This window comes from Chiroxiphia lanceolata, chromosome 6 (genome assembly GCF_009829145.1).
Source record: "Chiroxiphia lanceolata isolate bChiLan1 chromosome 6, bChiLan1.pri, whole genome shotgun sequence".
Classification (NCBI taxonomy): Eukaryota; Metazoa; Chordata; class Aves; order Passeriformes; family Pipridae; genus Chiroxiphia; species Chiroxiphia lanceolata.
In genome coordinates, this window is record NC_045642.1 from 24,203,782 (window position 1) to 24,225,597 (window position 21,816).

Here is a 21,816-nt window from a genome sequence, read left to right on the forward strand (position 1 = left end):
ATCCAACAGAATATGCTCACTGGAATAGAACTGAAGATTCCAGAGTTTTATCACTACTTTGAAACACTTAAAAATCTCAGAAAACCATTCGCAGATTACATCATTTGGACCACAGATGAAATACAAATTACTAGTATCACATTCTCTGCTAGCTCAAATGGTAAAAGTCTCATGGCAAAATGTACAAACTTCAGCATTTCTAAAGACTTACATGCTATTAGACATATTAGTCTTATATATGCAATCCCACAAGACAGAAGGTTTCCCCCTGTCCATCAGGGTTGCTGACTTTTTTTTCTTTTTTCATCTAGTGTGTTGAACATTTTGTTTATGTGTAAAGAATTTTTTTTAAAACAAGTATCCTTGTTTTAACCCTTCATTTAAAAAAACCCTTCATTTAAAAAAAATACAGTCACACCACAAAAATTAAAGATTATTTGATCTTGTTCTCTGCGCCCTTGTGCCCAAGATATTCTTGCTATGATCCTGAACAAAATGTTAAAAAAAATTAAAATAACAACACTATATGATAGAAGTGCCATATGCACTGCAAATGTTGGCATGTGCACTGTTAATAAGACAGGTACTGCAGGAAAACAGAGGAAATTACTATTGTCCTGGAGAATTGTATTTTCTTCTTGTTTCTTGCACACAAGTCATCTCTAAAAGAAAAAGAGAAAAAATATATAAAAAAAAATCAACAAACTTTTAATGACCAATCCATTCTTCATCAAAACTATGGCCTTAGTAGCTTGTGTTTAATGTTGCAACAGATCTAAGTATTTATACTTGCAGTCTAAATCAACACACACCATACTACAAATGAAGCAGTGAGGTCTTTTCTAGATATGGAGTCATGTATCCCTGCTGAAGGGTCCATTAAAAACAACAAAGAAAAGCCAGGTTATTGTTAGTAAATTAAACCTGTAAGGGAAAACCTATTAGAACACACAAATCATTAAAACACTGATAGATTATTTTGAAAAATCATACCATAAAGGCCCTAAATTGGACATTCAGTGTGAAGGGATATTTTATATATTTCCAGGGATTTCTGTGAAAATATTACTAGTGAAACATGCAGGCACTAGAGACTAAAGGTAATGAAACAGCAGAAGAGGAAATTAAGAAGGTATAGCATGAACAGCGCATAACCAAATAGTAAGACCACACTTCATTTGATACCAAGAAAAAGGATTCAAAATTGAATATCGAACACAGTCTATGCCATTCTAAGCTATATACCAGAAGAAACATTGTAGGGAAAAGTAGCATTTAACCCTACATTTACAGGCCAAATTACAGCTCTTACAAGAATCTCTAATTTTGGCATTTCATGATTTATAAGAGCTTGACCTTGCAACTTCAAAGTTCTTTGAATACAGTTTATGTTGCACAACAGCAAAACACGCACTATTTCCCTGAAAAACACACACATCACTTCACTTGCAGATTATATTCATCATACAAGAGATGCATATTAATGCAATCACACATAGCATCCATGCATTTGTTTTCCTTATTGTATTAGTAGCATATTCTATGACCAAACAAGCGTTTGAATGAGTCCAGAAAAAAACTGTCATATTTTGCTTTGACACTAGCTCCCCCTCCAGACCAGCCTAAGATTATAGTAATGACTTCTTATTTTCATTCTGGCTCTGCAACAAGATATAAATACTCAAATCCAAACCTTCTTCATTTTTATCCACTTAAATGTCAATTAACAGACTGATCAGAGAAACTATATATAAAATTATCATTTTAATTTTTTTTTACTGTGCATAGATTCCAAGCCTGGGAAAATAATTTGGTTTAGAAAAGATCTGACAGATAAAGCACCAATTCCATACAGCCACAGAAAGACAGGAATGGACCAAAAATACAATTTTTACACTATGAATTGTGTGCAGTATTTGTAATACTTAAACATTCAATTACACAATTGAGCCTCTATTTGCAGTCCCAATAAAGTGATCACAAACCACAAACGCCAAACCAAAAGGAAGCCCTACATGGTTTAGTACTACCTTTACTAATCCACTTAAGCTGAATCAGTTCCATTTCTACTTCAGCAAGTATAGCTAACATTTTTCTTGTTCTCACGTTACCTAGAATTAATCTTTTTCAGTTGTTCAGCCAATAAGACTGCCAAAATTTTAAACAAACGAAGACACAAGACTAAACAGTAAAGAAAGCTACAACTTCCAACTGACCTTCTGTATTTCCCTGTTGTCAAATGTCCTGGTAGCTACATAACTAAAAGAGTGAATTTGACTGATTCAACACTCCATGTTGATTGCTGTCTTTCCCTCATTGTTGAACTGCTCGCTCAGAAAATATGAATAATTAATTATACTTTCTACTCTGAAAAAGGTTGTCTTATTACATGTTGTTGGGCAAGTATGCAAACTTTGCAATATGCTAGTCTGCCAGTATAAGGTACATATACATATGAAACCCTAACAAGTATCAATAAAAACTTGGCAGCAAGCATACCTGCAAGAACCGGAGAAACAGACACTAATGGAAATACATCAAAGCACAGTCACCAACTCCTAATAACTAGTTTTCTTTAATAATGGAAGGAATTGTAACAGTCACCTGTAAAACCACCCCAAGCACCAGCAGCACAGGCTATGTTGGCCATTTATTTGCTTATATAGTTCAGACTTTTCTAAAGTTTTTGACAATTTACAGTGGAGAATTATTTGGAAAATGAAACAAGATTAATGCTATAAAATCAAACCTCTTCATGCTTACACACTCTTCCAGAAGCATTTACTCCGTTAGCTTTCAGGCCTAGACATTAAAATACTGCATTTCAGGGTAGAAAGAGTATGTGTGCGTATATGTAACATGTATACCGAAACATACACTTTCCAGCTGCTGTGTGTGTTTCAGTATGCAAACACAGGCAAAAAAATAAAAAGGCACTAAGCGCTAATGCAAGATCACAGGTGAAGAATGCTTTCCACATCCATGGTTGCTTTCCACATCCATGTGGATCACGGTGTACCATGTGTGCATTGAGGACACAAGGACAGCAGGTACTGCCCCGAGGAAGTTAGTCTTTCAAAAAGCAATTTTGCAGCTGATGTCTTTGCCCATAGGCTTCTTGGTACAACCTGCACCACGGCATTACAGTTCCTGCCTATTCCTGTACCCTCAACCATCAGCTTCTGAAAGCAGAGGGTCACAGCCTGGTCTTCTGAGAGCGTCAAGAAGAACACAGTGTGAGCACAATTGCACTCGCGAGTGAAAGACCTGAGCATACATCAAGCACAAACCCGCCTAGAGGTAAAATCGCCAGAGCCTTGTCGGTAACAGAATCCATGACCAAAGCAGCTAATTGTGCCGAAATACGGTAAAGGTCGCCGTGGGAAAAGCCCCAAGCAACAACCGATGGCTCTGCATCCTTGTCACACAAGCACTTCCTCGAGCTACCAGCCGGCCCTAGAGCGTGAGGTCCGTCTACAAAGCCCACGTTTCCCGTTTATTTCTCTCTGCCAAAACCAGGCGTCCCCCCGGGCGGTCGCAGTTCCCGGGACAAGGAAAGTTGGAGGCCGCCTCCCGCGCCCTGCGGCCGTGGCGCACCGGACGGCGGCGGCCGCGCTGCCCGACCCGCGCTGCCCACGCCCGCCCCGGGGCAACGCCGCCGCCCGGGGCTCGCACGCATCTCCCTCCTGGGCCCGGCCCGGCTGCCCACGGTGATGCCCCGGCCGCCCGCCGAGCCCCGGCCTCCCTTTCCTCCGCCGCGCTCTCCGGTGGCCCCAGGCCCCACCAGCGACCCTCAGGTGAGGGAGCCCACGGGGACCCCGGTACACGGCAGGGACCGGCCCCCTCCCCGCCATCATCACCCCAGCGGCGGCGCCCGTTGCTGAGCAGCGCCGGGGTCGCAAAAGCGGCGGCGCCAGGCCCGGGGGAGGGATGGGGAGCGCTACCCGGAGCAGCTCCGTCTCGCCTCGGTACCCGCTTCGCCGCCGCCGCGGCTCACGCTCAGCCCCCGCATCCCCTTACCCGAGTGCCGGCGCCGCTGGCGAAGCCCGCTTTGCCGCTGCCCAGGGTGCCGGGCGTGGGGAGTCGGCGGGGCGGGCGGGGGGAGCGGCGTGGAGGGCGGGGGCGCTCGGCGGGGAGGAGACGGAAGCAGGAACCCGCCGGCGCGGAGCGGAGCGGGCGGCGGGGACGGGGCGCGGGCAGGGCGCGCGCCGAGGGCGGGGAGCGGCGCGCGGGCACCGCGGTGACAGCGGCGCACGGCCGGGGCAGCGCGCGCCCCCGCGAGCGCGCCGGGGAGAGCCGCGCCGCGGGCGCGCGCCTGCCGGGGGAAGCAGCCTATGGGAGCGCGAGCCCGGCCCCGCTGCTGCGGGAGCGCCCCCGTCACGGAGCGCCGGAGCGCGCATGCGCGCCCTGGAGCTGCCACGGCCGCTCCTCCAGCCCCCCCCGCCGCCTCCTCCCGCGAACCTCCCGCCCCGGGGGCGGCCGGGCGGGACGGCGGCGGCGTCCCTGCATCCCTGCACCGGGCTTTCCCTGACGGGCGCGGGGCCGCAGGGCGGCGGCGGCGGGAGCTCGCGGGAGGGGGGAGCGGGAGCGGCCGCGTTCAGCCCGGCGATGGGTGCGAGTGAGTGGGGAGCAGCGCCTGGCTGAACCGCCGCTGCGGTCCTTCCTCCTGCGGGGGAGCGCGGAGGGGATGGGGCGCTGGGAGGGGCGTTGCGGGGCTCCCCTGATCTGCCGTTTGTACCCTCCGGGGAGACGTCCCACCCCGGGGCCGCGTTATTGCCGGCGGCGGTGCCGTGCCGGCGGGCAGGGCCGGCCGCAGCCCCCTGAGCTCGGCGGCGCCGCCCGGAGCCCCCGCCAGCGCTGCTGCCGCAACAGGCTGGTCCCCGCCCGCAGCGCCGGTGCATCGCGCCCGGGGAACTGGCTCAGCATGGTTCGGTGTTCTTAATGTGAAGATCCCTACAAAGGACAGAAATCTTACAAAAAATTATACCGTGAGAGTAAAAGGAGTACTCTCTGTCTGCTGGGTGACAGCAGGACTTGGGAGAGGTCCGCTCTAAGCACCCCGGACTGACTGCTACTTGAGCACATACAACTTGTTCTGCTTCTGTGGCTTACCAAAACCCTTCCTGAAAGAGCACATAAAGAGGTAAATTCGGGTAGATGCAGAATTTCAGGGCATTTAATGTAACTATCATTTCCTAAACATTCACATGGGAAAGTTATATATACATTTCCAAAGTTTGTAATGGGAAGGTTTCGACGTGCTTGGGAGATAAAATGGCAGAGATGGGAAGGCAGCATGTGCAGTGGGAATTGCAGTAGGAGTATGTTTCGGGGTACTGTGGTTTCTGTGAAAGCCAGAGATGGTAAGGATGGATGTTTTGTAACTGGCACATCCTTCTTGCACCCCCTCCTAGGCTCAGAAGAGCTGTCCTGCATATTGGCGCTCTGTCATGTATTTGTTCACACTTGTCATCTCTAGTTTGTTCCACAATCCCTCTTCTTGTTTTTTATTTTGTTTTGTTTTGTTTTCCCCAGAACTAGTAAACATTCACAAATATCCTTGTAAGGTCTCTGCAAGTGTGTCTTCATTTTTCTTTTTTGACTTCATATGTTAGGGGTGAGCTGTGTGCTAACGTGGAGCTTGGGGTACAACTGCTGCCAGCATTGTCTGGGGGACAGAAAGAAAAATTATAATATTCTATGCCAATAGCAACCTTCCAGAGAGATCTGAAAATTCAAAAATAATTAATACATCTTTTTTCCCTAAGGTTTCAATTCCTAACTGACAATACTACAGATTAGTTTAGAAATTGAGATCATAAGCAGATTGCCAATCATTGTCAAGAATTGAGTAGCAGTTGCTAGCTCCTATTACTGTGACAGTTGTTGTGTCTATTACCAATTATATTGCCTACAAATTTAGCCAAGGATTTGGATTTCATAGACCCAGTTCCAAAAGTCAAAAGCATTTTAAAAGTCTAGGCATATGCAAAAGAGCCAAAACTGCATGCAGGTAAAGGAAGGTAGCCCCCATCCTGGAAACATTCGACATCAGGTTGAACAGGTCTGGTTGAAGATGTGCAGGGGGTTTGGATTAGATGACCTTTAAAGGCCCCTTCCAACACAAATCCTTCTATGGTTGTAAGCTACATCAAGATGATCCAGAAGCTAAGGCACAGCTTTCCAAACTATATGTTTAACTGCATGTTGCCTTTGCTTGGAGGATCTCACCTAAAGAAAGACGCTAAAAGAAAAAAAAAGTCATTGAGGGAGACATCTGAAAACTGGAGATCTTCTTCTGATGGGTCTTTCCTGTTTAGTAGGAAAATACTGTTTTATAGACATGTCTGACTACTAACTCACAAAATATTAAGGTACATTCAATGCAAACGATTCTGAGATACAATGTTTGCAAACTGAAAAAAATCAGGCCAAAAAAAATAGGCTGTTTCATTAGTACACTTGTGGTGATTTCAGTTGTAATTACTATGGTGTGAAATTAAATGCATTTCAAGTGATTGCTTAATGCAATGAGGAAACTACCACTGGTTTACTTGCTTTCAAGCCCATGATATTCTACAAGCCCATGTGCTGTAGGCATATTATCTTAAATCAAAGAAAATGACACAGTACTAGACCTAGTACCCACTGGAGATACCACTGGATAAAATGTGATCAATCTGCACATAACTTGTACGGTTATGTGTTATTTTTATTTGTATTTTAGGTCTAACCATGCTATAGCAGCTACTGCTATCAGCCTCATTTTTATTTTGAGGAATTGTTGACCTGAGCAGTGCTAAGCCATGACGTAATGGGAGAAAGACAATTAAATTACTAGGGAGAAAGATGAAAAGCTACCGAGGGAAGTGCTGTTATAGATCGCTAACTTGTTACAAATGCTAAATGCAGCAGGTATATACATTTAAAAGGACATTTCCCAAATCAGACTGAAAGGCCAGTAGCTAATTTTATTTTCACCACAAAAAGCTCGTTGTTGATATGGAACCCCACTTGTGACTCCAACAACTCCTTCATCACATGACCAAGGGTCAGAGTCTTGTTGATGCTCTGAAACCCTTGAGAAGGGAAATTTTCAGTAGAATATCAGACACATTTTCCCTACTATGCTTAGGAAATCAATTATCCTAAAGAATTTTAAGGTGGAAGATTCTAGTTTCAGTGTCCAGTGTATGTTTTCTAATGCTTAATCTCACAACCTAATGAATCACTTTACCTGATACAGACTCAAAATCTGCTGGAGTCAGCTAATTTTTCTGATTTGGCAAGAAAGTGGTAGCACTTTTACAAAGCAGGTGGAATCTCAGCAGGGTAACTCTAGTTTCTCTTTGATGAGATATCCTGCCACCTGTCTCAGAAGTTTCTCTGAGTAGCAACTTGAGTTAAGATGAAATGTAAAGGTAGTTTAAGTTTTCCCTCAAATACATGAACACATACTGGAGTCCACACTTAAATATCAGAGTAAATAAAATTCTACCTTTGTCCATTTTTTCTTTCTCTTTGCAGTGCTAGCTTCTCCTGTTCTTCACTGTCTCTGAACTCACAGCCACAAAGCAGTCTTAATGGATACCAACAACTCCCCCAGAAAATACCTGACTTCTTAAATCCTTATCCCTTTATATGAAATGCATCCTCATCCCAGTTGTATAGTGGTCTCAAAAACTTTAGAAGCAAATTCAGATTTAGTTGTCATAGTAAGCTTGAAAGGAAGAATCCCCAGAGCTGGAAAGCATGTTAAAAAATGCTTCTTTAAAAAAAGCATCAGTTTTGGGGTATGGTTACCTTAGGTTTCCTGAACACTTTTTATTTATTGCAGTATAACTGTACCTTGGAAATACTTCACTTATACAGATACCCAACTCTCCAGGTGATGCCAGAGTTAAAGCACACACTTATCTGAATCTCTCCATATGCAGCTTGGTGCTTCAAACTGGCTTTATTTCATGCCAACTATTCTATATTATCTGTTGCAGACCACTGTAAAATGGTAGAACTCAAGTACCACTAAAACTAAAATGAGAACAGGAGGGGGTTACAGGTATTTTTCTCTGTGCTGACCACAAAGAACAATACAGTTTCTAGCATAATTTATCCAAGCTTTATTTTGTCATATGAAGTAGGAATAAGGCATGGGTAGAAACCAAGATCCATATATTTAAGAAACAAATGAAGAAATTACATTTGAAAAATGGAATTGGAGTGGGAGGGTGTTACACCTTTGTCCCTCTTAAATATAGACTGTATATACTGGGGAGGAGGAAGAGCTGGGAAAGAGTACTAGCTTCTAAATCAGTTAATTTAACCTCCATATAGAAGTCAACATGTTATGAGTACTCAGACACTGTACCAGTCAGGAAACTGCAGAAATGCAACCATACCATAAGAATTACAGAAAACATATCACAAGGGTTAAAGGAAATTCAAGACACAGTCAGCAGGGAAATTACAGAAACTGCCATTGTTAAATAAACCTTGTTTTTAAAATGTCTAAGAATGTTACCAATCATTTAATACAAACCCAAATTTCTTAAATTCTAAGGAATGTTTTAAAGAGTCCATCAAACGCTTCTTTTCTAGCCCTCAATGTTTTTCCTGCTTTTTCCAATGACTTGAAATCTGATCTTGTACTTGTTAAGTCTCAGTTTCAAGTAGAATAGAACTGCAAATAATTGAAAAATACACAAGCTAGTAATGTTATAAGAAACTTTTTAAAACATTTTAACTAAGACTTGTATCTGTGTCCATTAAAGGATATCAAGAAAACCTGTATTTATTTCTCATTTTCCAGGAAATGCTAGCAGGTACAGCCAGTCACTGTAAGTGTAGTACAAGGTAATGGTTTCTCCTCCATGGAAAACAAAACAAAACAAAATTTTCTGAGTAACTGAGATGTATTGCTGTTATAAGATTAAGATAGTGCTTCAGCATAACATACAGAAGTAGTTGCAGCTGCAGAGCAACTTAACACACTTTTCTGTCCCATTTATCAAAACACTTTCAGTTTCCAGCTTAAAGCAGGTGAAACCATAACAAATATTGCACAAGGACTGTTTATCTGTAGCCAAAGCATTTGAATAAAGTGTTTATATAAATCAGTGTAAACTTATTTTCTCTTGACACTTCTGCTTTTACAATGTTTCACTTTGAATTCTGGTGGGATTTGATGTGGCATACCAGTTTGTTTCTGTCCACACTGGTTTTGTTGCAAGCAAAGGCTTAAAGGTCAGAAGGAACGAAGTGCAAACAATATTAAAATGTACTGGGTGGGTCATGTAATCAAAAAATCACATTGTGGGTGTTCCTTAAACATCAAAGGTGCCTGTAGATATGTGAAAAATATAGCTGCACAGTGGTATCTCTTCTGGGGGAATAAAGCAGGAACAGCTTTACTACCACAGCAGCACTCTATGCATCTCAATAGAACAGAGATGATGCCTTCATAATATTGGAAAGACAATAAAGTAAACGCAAAGACAAAAGGATCTTCTCCAAGTGTATTTTTTTTAAAAATTGAGCCACAAGTAGTGCAGCTGTGTAAACATAATCATTTGTCCCTGCAGATAAGTAAGTAAAAAACAAATTATCCAAAAATCGTTATTTGGATTATCCAAAACTATGCACAGTAAATGTTGCTCCAACAATGCAACTTGCATTACAAGCTGGATGAGCTGCAGTGTGGACACTGTCACCTGAAGTTGGCTCAGCACTTCCCACATGAAGATCCCATTTCAGTTGCTGACAGCAGAAGTACTCGATTTCACAAACTGTCAGCCATTTGGACCAGCATTTCCAAAGCTCCGTCCCTTTTCCTTCAAGTGCTTTGAGGTTTGGAGTAAGAGTTTCAAATTTGTCAGGATTATGCTGGTGAAGAGAGTGTGCTTTTCCCCTAAAAATCTACTTGTATTTAGCCAGAGTATTTCTATAAGGAGTAAGGGGAGGATATGACTTTAAAAATCATATTTTTCACACCCTCAGAACTGCCATATAAACAAATTGAGTTTTGCAACTATGTTTTCTAATCAAATTTCCCAAAGATGATACATGTATCAGATATGGTCTACTCTTTCAGTAGGACCTAATCAGAAACCGAATTTCTGGTCTAGCTGTATATTGGAGACAAAAAGACAGAAGGAAGTCCTCTTACTCCTGCAGAAGCTAAGACATCTTTACAGAGAGACAAACTCATCACTTTTTCCACTGTAAAATACTAGAAGAGACAGCATTTCTAGAGCTGACTAATGAATACAAACCTCTAAATATGTTAATGTGCTATTGCTAAGATGTTAATTGCTACAATATTCAAGGTTTCCTCACTCAGATTTATTTTATCATAAGGGTGAATGCATGACACCCAGAAGGGTGCTGGCATCCACATTATTTGTATAGTATGTTACAGCTGTATTAATTCTTTCTTCTAGACACTATTTCCCTCTATGAAGGAGATGCAGTTGTTCATCATCAATACATTTTGACATGAGAATTTCCTAGCTTTACTCAGGTCCTGTGTCTACCACAGGAGGGAAGGGGAAAGTGGTAATTTTTATTGAACACTTGACTGTGCAACAGTGTTTCTTCAGAGTAGTGTTTGGTTTGTATATATCCAGAGGGAAATAAATAAAGCTACTAAGTTACCAGTGTTTTTGTACACCAGGTCACTCTCTTGCTTTAAGATCCTGGCCCTTGAATTAGGGATTCTTGCTAATTTGCAGTAATTTATTCCAGATTGATCATTTATCTTTCCATTGGACTGGGCATTAAAACTCTTACTTGTTAATTTGCTTCCTCTCTCACATGAAGTTGCCTACCCCAACAAATTTGTGTAAATAAATTTATCATTTCTAGTAGGATTTTCAATATTGCAATTTAACAAGAGCATTATCAGATAATTTCTAGGTATTCACTGAGAACAAGAACTTATCTGAGAGCCCCATCTGTGTGCTCACAGGGGTGTGGTGGCTCCATTAGCTTTCCAAACAATGGATTTCCTGTAAAGGTAAACTTACACTCAAGAACAGCCCGATCTGGTTTACAGTCTGAAATAGAAATGTGGAACATTTTATCTGTGGTTTATAGAGAAAATACTATCGCCTTTTCAAATAATAACCCCAGCTGTCCTCTTTCTCAGCATTACCTTTGCAAGAGGTTTATGCATACACTTTCAAAGAACAAGAAGCCAATAAAAGATCTGCTGGAGAAAGGCAGTCTGTAGCACTGACCCAGCACGTCACATGAAACTCTACTGAGTTCTGGACATAAATACTTCTGTAAACTGAAACCAGGAAAGACAAATGCATTTTATTCTATTAGGTTTTCATTAAACTATTACATTCAATTATTTTATTTTTCTTTTGACTAATTTATGTGAATTTATTATTACATCAGTAACTGTAATTGAAATAGTTCTTAAATGTCCCAAGGGCATTTCATTGTTGTTGTGTTTATCAGTATTTGGCACAAATGGAAAAACTGCTAATAAGCAAGCAAAATCAATTTATCAGTGTAATTTACTTATCAGCTCATTCTCAAGTCACATGTCCCACATGTAACTTGAACGACCAGTTTTTCCTTCCATTAGCAAGTACATTAAGAAAAAGGATCTACCTCTCAGCAAGTGCCAGATAAACCAGATACTGTACCCTACCTGGAAATTTAAAAGTTATATACAGGGCCTTCAGTTGAATTTCATTCCTGTTTCTAGCAGCATCAGCACAAAGCAAAGACTATGGCTAATAAATAAGTATAAAGCATGACTTTTTATCTCATAAAATAAAATAAACTCCCCACAGTCATAAGTATCTACCAGGAAAGAAATACAGCCTTCACTTCTACCAGGCCTTCTCCTGCAATTGAGGCAAAACATCTACTTGCAGCTCTGGAAAAGGGTCTTGCTACAGTGATAGATGTACTCAAGACTTTATTTCTAACTTATTAAAGTGTATTATCCCTGAGAAAAAAATCCTCCAGATGGTTAAAAATATACCAAGTTCTTTGCTGGGAATGAAAGGCTGTAGGGAAAGAAGGGCTGTTGTGAGCAAGCTACTCTAGTATGCCCATCTGTGTTGTTTCTCCACCAAATGCCAAGGTTGTTTAAGGTTTTGCTTCCAACATCCAGCATTCCCACATGGTGGCAGTTCCCTTAGCGTCCCACTGTAACCAGAAAACTGCCAGCTAGTGGAGAGAAACAAAGCTTGTGTCAGTAATGCTCAGAGCCACTGCACTGTTACCAGGTTTCAGAACTGGCTATCTCCTTTCTTAGTTCTCTCTGGATCCTTTTGATAATCAATTATTTCTAACTTTGAACAAGAAAAATATATTTAGAAAAGTAAAATTGTTAAGACTTCTCTAGTAATTCTGAAAACTGTTATATCGTGTAATATGAGGAATTGACTTTCAGCTAACCTTCAGCTTTCTTGAATTCAAGTGATGACATCAGAGCATCTCTCACAATCAGCTGGGGGGGTTAGACATGGATAATATACAGTTAGTCTTTCTGAAAAGTCTGATAGTTCTTAGATTAAGTATTTAACCATTGTTTAAGGTGGCCTTCTCTCCTGCCAGTTTAAGCTGACTTGCTGCAACGCCTTCCAGCAACATGAAAAGTAGCAGAGGTTAGGACCTGGTTTGGCTACTGAAGTAGTGTTTATTTGCACTACTATTAACTACTGTATGCAAGTATTTTCCAGTTCTGAAGTAAAATTTGGATATGAAGATGGCACATGTGTGAGATTAAAATTCATTTTATCTAAATTGGTAGCACAAAACTTGAATTTGCACAGGGAATAGAGAGAGAAGTGCTTTACTAATTTGAGAGTTACACCCAAAAGCATGCAGGGGGTAAATAAGGTTTTCTTCCTCAAGAGGGCTCAAAATGGGTGAGCCTCTTTTTGTGCTCTTCTCTTCCCTTGTATGCTGCAGATTGTAGATAGGCTGAACTAGGAACACGTTTATAATCTATCTAGTGTTATCTTAGCAAAGGTAAATTAAAATTCTTTTCCAATTCCATCTAATTGAATTTACTTTTGCAGGGTGGCCACAGAACAGCTGATAAGTGGCAACATATTTTACACTACCCTCTATCATGGTTAGTGCAGCACAGCAATCCTATAAAGCCTACGTGGTCTCTATTTACATCATGTTCAAGTAAGACTTGCTATCTGTTTGAACTCTAAGAGTTGCCTCCAGGGAAGGGTTGAAGACAGCTTAGCTCCTCTGTCATTGGAGACATCAAGGATGAAAAGTTCACATAATCTTTTACAAATGTATTTTAACACAAATTATTATTTCCTTTTGATGTTTCTATTTCCTCTTGATCCTACAGCCAAGTTCGTATTTGATAACAGAAATAGGAGTGCCATGAGAGAGAACTGGTAAAAACTGACATATGTAGATGCAACTTAACCATTAAGAAGTCAAAAGCATGTTAATGGCAGCACAGATCTTGGAGCAGCAAGATTCATATAGCAGGTTTTAATCATTCCAGGGTTCCTCTATGGGCATATTGTCACAATCCAGAATGCCTTCAAACGTGTAATAATATTATAAGCATTTTTGTTTTCACACTTGTGTAACATAAAACTTTACATAGATAAAATAATGTAATTAGAGAATTAAATAATAAATTGTATTGTTATGAAGTACATATGCATGTATTTCTACTTACTGCAAGCGTATCAATGAGTCAAAACCCAAAAAGGATTTGGATGCATAAGCAACCAAGAAGTATTTTCTAAAGGCAGAGTCCTAGAAGGTGCAGCAACTCTTGGAAAGAAATGCATGTGTGTATTGGATAGACATTATATTCTGCACATCCAGGGAAAGCAAAGCAACTGCTGTCCCCACCTAAACAATTGATGCAGGTCATGTCTCATCTGCCAATGTCTTCTCTGAGTTTTGAGCGGCAATCAGCCATACCTCACTTGCATCATCAATACAACTATAAAAGTATATACAAAACCTTTGACCATTTCACCTCTTGACGTGGTAGAACTGTTCTCATTAATAAGTTTCTAACTATTCTGAATCAGAATGTGCACAAGTAAAAGAACATTTTAAATCTCTACCCTAATAGTTTGAAACGTTTCAAAACATCCACTGACATGGACAAAATAGCTACTATTGCCAGAAATTATTATTGGTCACCAGTGGAGAGAAACTTCCATGCTATTCTGTTACTATAAGTGTCTGTAGTCTCCTTCTGACAAGAATAAGAAATATGTGAAGTGTTGAAAGATAAACATGTGAAGTGGCTTTTGCTAGTTTTGCGGGATAATCATGCAATTCATGCAATCTGTCTTTCAGTGAGACTAACTGCTCCCTTGGGCTCAAGTGCCTATCAGCTTCACCAACACTGTAAAACTGAACTCGATTTCCTATCTTGAATCTTTTTTTTCAATTCACTTTTCTCCAACTTTTTCTGCCCAGATTTTAAATTCATTTTTCGTAAAATTCAACTTCATTACTCTGATGAACAAGTGCAGAATGGTACGCTATAGTGTGTAGTTTTAGTGTAGCAGTGCTAGATTAACCCTAGGATGGCTGCACAAAACATGACACATTTTGTAAATATTAAACTGGCAGGATAAACCCAGTGTCAGATACACCTTATAGATGAATATGGCTACAGTAGATGAACTAGAATTAAAATGTTTCTCCTATCAGCTCTGCTGTTGATTTGTTGTGTGAAGTTTGATCACTTTATTAGTCTATTCATCATTACCCTTCCTGCTCTCATCTGCAGAACAGTGAGATAACAGCTATCTCAAAGGCAGTGAGCCAACATGTGCAGAAGAGCTCTCAGATCAACAGATAGACAGTGGCTCTCAGAGGACAGCAATGGGATGTATCTGATGCTATAGTTCCTTTTTAAATAATATTGGACACTGGATTTTTGTCAGAAGCTAGCGCAAAGTTTTATTTCTCTGTTGGCATGACAAAGATGTTCTTTTATTAGTATCTTGGAGAGGTTAATTACATTGAAGTGTTTTGTTTTAAAGTTCAAACCTTCAGTGAAGGCAGGTGAGCTGCTTTCTTATCATAAGATTTCATCATACACCCTATTCCTCGGGGCTTTTTCTGACTGTTAACAGTCCTATTGGTTCAAATTTTATTTCAGTAGATTTTATATTCTCTGGTATTGCCAACTCTCTTCAACTCTTACAGAGACCCACCCTATGTAGGCTGTGAATTTAGAATTTATTGAATGGGTGAAATATTTACTTAGCTGTAATAAGCCTCGTACAGTGTTCAGTAAATGATACTTGTATAATATTTTGGAGAATGCTCTGAGATCCTGCAGGGTGAACAGCTGAAAATACTAGCTGTTACACAGATGGCATTGCATAAGAGACCTCAGGTACTACAGAGCCAGTTTAGAAGTTGAAAGAGAATATAAGGGTACACTTCCCAAAATGCTGCTCTGTGCACACCAAAGAACACTCCATGGCTACCAGCTTTCTTAAGGAAAATGTCAGAAATGTGGACAAACAACAATGTAAGTATAACCCCAGTGTTCATATAAGTGTGAAAGACACTGAACTCCAAGCACCTTTTTTTCACCTGGCACACCATGTGCATTTTAAAATAAGGTTTCACAAGTTGAAAGATCATTTAGCACAGATGGCAGTTCATTGCAGGAGGCTAACTACCTTAATTCCAGCTAATGGTATGGTTTTAGCAGTAGAGAATTGGACTTTTCCTTGATGTAAGAGGGATATATGGCCCATAATTCACGGTAAAGGGTGTGAGTGACAAATAGTTCAAAAAGGTTTACACATTGTGCCATGCAGAATTTAGGAAAACTGGTAGAAAATATTATTATTTTTTGATAAATTATCTGATTGTGTAAGTAACTAGTGGACAGTAGCATAGACACTGACATCCAGAGCTGGCACTATGAAATAGCACAGAAGTAATGCAACTATTCTGGAAGCATGGCATCCAGCATCTGGGGCTCTGCCTGTACAGTGACTTGCCATAGCCTCTAGGCATTCCTTGTGTCTGCTGAAAACAGTGCTGAAGGTTCCCTGTAAGCTGAGTCTAATAGAGCTATGGCAAAGAAACATACTTATTCCACTTCTGGAACACAGAAATATATTTCATATGTCTAAGGACCACCAGGAATTTTACACTACATATTTTATAGAAAAGCGCAAGGACCTGCAACTAGCAGTTAGCAAAAAACCTGCCCCCCACGGTGTCTCCATTCACTATTCAATAATTGAAGGCATTTGATTAGTTAAGTGTGAGAGTCTATATCCCTGATAAACCTTTAATTTCATTGTTTTAACAAAATCACCTGTTTGAATCTAGACCTCTGTATCACCAAAGAAGTTGAAACTACACTATGTCAGCAAATTCTTCAGGCTGTTACCTTCTACCCAAAGTTTACTAGGTCAAAAAGTAGCAAAAATCTACCCTCATAAGGCATAAAATTTGTGTCAAGAGGTAACTGGGAATGACAGAGTTGCTTAATATCTTCAATGTAAATATGGTTCGTCATCTGGCAGGTTTGAACATAGAAGTCAGTTATCTGACTTGCTTCCTGTTAAATGCTATCTTGATCAGAAATTGTAAACAAGCTCTTTATTGTGTGATTACGTGATCCTCAGATGACTCGTCAAACTATTGAAAAAGTGAACATGTGCAGATCAAAGTTAATATTCATATACTAAATGTGTTCAATAAAATTGTAACCAGATCTACAAGGCATAGCCCAGCTCTGTGCTCTGTGTGTCAGTTCATCGAGTGGTGCTTGGACTATTTCAACATTGCAATTCTAATATTCCCTGAAGCTCTCACTGGCAGTTTTAAGGCATGATGTAACAAATCTTTAGTGGGTGGAATGCTGCGCAGCCCTGAGGTAGTTTTTTTGGTTTGGCTTTGGCTTCTGCATAAGCAATTTGCATGTTGATCTTTTACATGGTAGATAAAAAGGCAAACTGTGCCTACACCTTTTCCTGTTTCTTCCACAGACTCCTTGTATAAAGCAGCTAGTCAGCTTCACATCACTTATTTTACAATCTTTCTTTTTTTCAGTTTATTAAAGTTAACATTGACTTTGAATGTTACTGAATATTCCTCCTAAATGTGCACAATTTAAAGGACTTTTCATTTACAGAGTTACTTCCCTACCCCAGTCACTGCTGTCATACTCACATTTAAGTATTCACTATTGAAATATTCTCTGTTCTCATACTACCTGTGGAATAAGCTATATAAGGCAAATAAGCTATATAACCCAAATTCTCACCAAAGCAGTAATATCAGAACAATTTATTTGGGAAGTAGACCTAAGTCCAAAAAGGAGAATACACAGTTCTACTTTGTTTTATGAACCTTTAGGCCATTAATTATTTTTAGGTAGGCTACAAAGGTTGTAAATACCTTCAAGCGTCTATTAAATTTACATCATAAGCAATAAACACAAAGGCAAATCTTGGATGACTGCTTCACTTGGTCTAAAGAGACAGAACTTCTTTGAAATCAGTAAATTTACAGATTTGCACCATTTCAGAATCTGACACACATATATACAGAAATACACATAAATTAATTATTTCCATGAAATTGAATGTGTAGAATTACCTGTTCTAAAAGATACTAGACAATTTCTATTATCAAAGGGCAAAAGGGTCTAATTTAGCAGTAGTACTGAAAGCTGAAAGGAAATATTTCCATTTGGAGAATGATTTAATTAGGTCTCTTAGGTCTGGAAAAGAGTGGCCTGGGTTGGAGGTGATCATCTAGAAAAGTGGCTCGCAGCAGCCAGGTCCAAAGCAAACAAGAAAGGTGATTTTTCATGTGACAGATGGTGAACCTGTGCAACTTCTCACCACAATTGTAGACAATAAAGTTCATGTGAGCTCAAGGAGAGGCCTTCTAAGGTTTGTTAAACACTGCAAAACCACATTCAGCCCAAGCAACAGAGCTGAAAACAGATGGAGTGCAGGAATGTATTTGGAGGAAGTGTCATTTCTGCCTGCCTTGCTCTTCTTTCTGGGCATCTCTGTATGGCCAGTGCTGTACCTGGGACACTGGGCTAGCTGAGCCTTTCATCTGACCCAGTACACACAGTACAAGTTCTTAGATGATACAGGCTCTTAGGTGAAAACATCAGTGATGCATTTCAGAGTAAATGGAGTCTTACCTTCTCCACTCCATGTAATATTAAGCTTAACCATCTCTCCCCACCTATTACAGAGCAGCACACTACCAAATAAACGTGGGTTTCAGTCTGTGGCCAAATCAGCCCTCACAATCGCAGAATGGCAAAACTTGGATATGCTAATTTTTAATCAAATAAATTACCTTCAGTTGCCAATTTGAAACACCAGCAAATACCTAGCCCACCAGTAGTCTGACACCTTTACAGTCTGGCTAAACTGATTTCTATGTAATCAACCCCAAAGGTTGATCATACTTTATATGATATACAGAATACATAACTGTCAGTATTAAAAGGTGTCATCACCTTGAGTTTATATTTTTCATGATGGAGTTAAGCAATTGCACAAACATTGACAAAGAACTTACATGGTGATACAGTATAAAATTGTGTCCATTCACTGACAGGAGAAAGAGTGAAGAGAGACAAATAGTTATTCTAGGAAAGCTTTGCTTTGTTTTTTGTAAATGCACTGGGACTGATTTTTCAAATTTGATTCAAATTTGATTTTTGTTCAAATTGCTTTACTTGTAAAGTGAAGTGACTCCATCATCACAAGTCTTGCTGCAGAGTGTTCTAGGAAAACCATAAAAACATTAACAGAGACTAATGAGCTTGTCCACAAGGGAGTGCACAATAAAGCAGGAGATAAATTCAAAGCATCCTAGACAGCTTGCAATAATATTGTAGTCTATTTCCACATGCAGGAACAAACTAGTGTCACATCTGACAACTTATACTTTTCCAAAGTTGTATGTAAATTACAGACTCTATGAGAAACATGGTATCTCATGGTCTCTCCTTTCTTACTGCTAAAGACCTTCTCTCTGTTGCCTAAAAATCAACTCTAGTCACCTGAAGTCTTTCCATTTTCATGCACAGAAGAGATTATCATTGGCTATACGAGGCACTGGGCAGAGGTTAAGAGAAAATTTTGCATATAAAGAAGAAAAATTTTTCTTTGAAATATATATGGAATTATTGCTTTTAAAATTGAGAGGACTGTGCTGAGTTCAAGAGGAGGAATGCACAGGTCTTCAAAAGCCATTGAGCTTGTCTTCCATGGACCGTTCATCCTCAGGTTCATCCATGCACTAATCCACAAGTAGCATATCCATGCACTAACGCGGTGGATCCTTGGTTAGTAAACTGGGAGGGAAGAATAACAAGAAATCTAGCAACAGCACCACACTGAATTTACATCACTAGGAGTAGGTAGAAAGACCAGATCCGTGAAGTTAATCTTTGTAGGTGAACTTGCTCCTGTAACTCTGGGTGAGTTTTCAGGGGAGCTGCAGACTCTGACTTTTGACAGCTTTATGAGGTGAACCATTTCCATTCAGCATGTGTGCTCGGACACATACGCACTCTGAATAAACAGGCCTCCCACAGTCTCTACAATATCTCTTGCAGGTATCATCCAAATCAACTGATCAGCTCAAAATGGAGATGACATAAAGAGATGTTGTGATAATACTGAAGTAGGTTCAGTGGTCTGCCTGGACCACACACAGTCGTGTGTTCCTGAACAATCCAGACTCAAACAAGAATAAAATGAACTGTGGATTAAAATTTTTGCCCCTCTTCTGGTACAAGCTGATATAGACCATAATTTTATTTATAGTTATAAAATTATTAAAGCCATTTCAGAAATTTCACCTTCCGTTCAGTGTCCATTTGCAGTTTAGCTATGAAGTAAAATCAGTTTTACAGAGCAGATTTTGTTAAAAGCCTCTGTGAAAACCAGCACTATATCTTTACTGTTTAAATGGGCTTCGGTAACCTTGCTCTTGCTTGGACTGTAAGGTAAAACAGGAGCTGACTGGGATGCAGTGCTGTAAATCTGAGGGGTTTATATATCCTTTCAGAAATTTTTAGTGCTAAATTATGTATAGACACTTCATCTTATTACAGCTCTTTGTAGGATTATGGTGCAGAGAACCTTTGTGTTGAAAGAAGTATATGGCATGTCAAGAAGTGAGGGCAAAATACTGCCTTAAATATTAAGTGCCATTGAATTCACCTCATTTGGCAACATCTTTCAACAACGAGTTACATTGCAGTTTGTAGCAATAGTTATTAGACAGAGTTCATTTTTCCTATAGTGTCTTAATGTATTATATTACATTAATACATTAATAAATTAATACATTAATACATGTGAAGAAGACAAAGAAGGCTCATGGACAAAAAAAATATGGAACTGGTATAGAAAAGAACATGGTCACAAACCAGGGTCGCAAACTAGGGCGATGAAATACACACAAGGCAGAGATCTACTTGAAGAGGCTTGTAAGAAACTCGTAAGAGAAAAACCTACTGCAACGAATAATTTAAAATCAGGCACCCAGTGTTAGTCTGTACACCAAGTTTTCTTGTATGTACACTGAAATAAACCACAAGCAATTTTGTATAGATAATTTCTGGCTTCCTTTAGCATGCATATTAATTACTGCAAGTGTTTCTAATTAATCAGAATTTTAAATATGGAAAACGTGCTTTATGCAATAGTAATGGAGTTCTACAGAAGCCTAAGCTTTCAACTACTCTAAGTTCAACATAAAAAGGTTGTGTTCCATTTTAATTTACTGTTCAAGGTTTTGCTATAATTTTGTGCAAACCAGCAATGAGGGACCACTAAAATGCAACTAGTCCTGCTGGCACAACCCTGCAATGAATTTAACATAAAGGTCTATTCCTCTAATGCTAATTTAGTGAGGTTATAAGCTGAAACAGATTTAAATGAGATAATGGCAGAGAGTTACACTGCTTTTATTTTTCTGCTACTGAAGATCTGGGGGAAAATACTATATCTAAGTGGTTGCATTACAATCGATTTCCTGGAGAAACTTTATTGAGTAAAACCCCACAAATTTAAAAAGAAATGCTAGAAAACTGTAATCAACAAGAAACAGACAGCAGAAGAAAAGCAAAATAAATTAAGTGTGGGAAGGTTTGGCATGTAATCCAGAGGCAAGGGAGGTTTTGGGAAGACTCAAGAATTTAAGACAATAATGTAAGAATGCTTCTAAGTGTTTTCACCAAAATGGTCTGGAGGAAAAAATGAACATGGTGATATCTGAGGTACAAAATCAATGCTACTGAGATGATATGAAGCAATTTACTCTTTTTTCACAGCAGTTGATTCTGTCCATCTGCAATATCTAGTGGATTTAACTTAGAATGTTCATAGTTAGAAGATTCTCAATGACAAAATATGTAGGCCTATTTTTATTTTTGTTCAACTATGTTTATATGTACCCATAACTGAGTCCTCTTTCTCCTGCTTGTTCATATCGTTAGTTTCCTGTAACTGAAGTAGGCACTTTTTAGCTACTTGTTGAAACTGTACTACTGTACTATTGTACAGTCTCTAGAAAAATAGTGGCCTGAAGAAGCTGTCTAGACTTCACTGCAATTATATAGCCATTACTATTAACCTCAACTGCAACCCACTTCCATAAGCTATTTTATCGCAGACGGATAATTTCATAGTTCTCTACAAGCAGTGCATAAGAAGCAGATTGCAACTTAACAGCAAATAACTATTCAACCAAAACACTAAAATTTGATGGCAATTACATGAACAGTAGTACATTACAAGGCAGCCAGCTATTACAAATTTAAAGCAT

General features: G+C 39.8%; 1 protein-coding gene across 3 annotated transcripts in view; it reads right to left on the minus strand.

Moving 5' to 3' along the window:
* Positions 1–4,157, minus strand: part of FUT8 (fucosyltransferase 8) — a 111,775-nt gene extending 107,618 nt beyond the window's left edge. For all 3 annotated transcript variants that reach the window (XM_032691250.1, XM_032691252.1, XM_032691251.1), the window contains exon 1: positions 4,021–4,157. The gene's annotated coding sequence lies outside the window, so the exon portion shown is untranslated. The remainder of the gene's footprint in view (positions 1–4,020) is intronic.
* Between the last annotated feature and the right edge of the window lie 17,659 nt (positions 4,158–21,816).